At 42.9% G+C, this 268-nt stretch overlaps 1 long non-coding RNA gene across 1 annotated transcript in view; it reads right to left on the bottom strand.

Moving 5' to 3' along the window:
* LOC119593253 overlaps positions 1–135 on the bottom strand; it is a 794-nt gene extending 659 nt beyond the window's left edge. Inside the window, exon 1 of the long non-coding RNA XR_005230530.1 lies at positions 33–135. This is a non-coding gene — a long non-coding RNA (uncharacterized LOC119593253). The remainder of the gene's footprint in view (positions 1–32) is intronic.
* Positions 136–268: the final 133 nt, after the last annotated feature.

Raw genomic sequence — 268 nt, 5'->3', positions numbered from 1 at the left:
CGAATGAATAGGCTTTTTCCATCAAAACTTACGAATTTCATTTTGCTTCAAGATATGACTTGTTCAGCTGACTGCCCAAAACTGTGCACAATGAAACCTTGCAGCGGTTTATATAACGGAGCGCCGGGTCGAGTTGCCGCGTGTGGGATAAGCACGGGTGGAAGGGGAGGGGAGCAGTCAAGGCATTGCAAGATATTTTCCTATTATTTTTTTTGTTCACTGTTGCTATGCTGTCGCTTGTATTAACAGCGTTGTTATTTTCATTATC

Source organism: Penaeus monodon, chromosome 32, assembly GCF_015228065.2.
Source record: "Penaeus monodon isolate SGIC_2016 chromosome 32, NSTDA_Pmon_1, whole genome shotgun sequence".
Classification (NCBI taxonomy): domain Eukaryota; kingdom Metazoa; phylum Arthropoda; class Malacostraca; order Decapoda; family Penaeidae; genus Penaeus; species Penaeus monodon.
The sequence above is the reverse complement of the archived record's forward strand: the minus strand, read 5'-3'. Positions and strand labels throughout refer to the sequence as shown.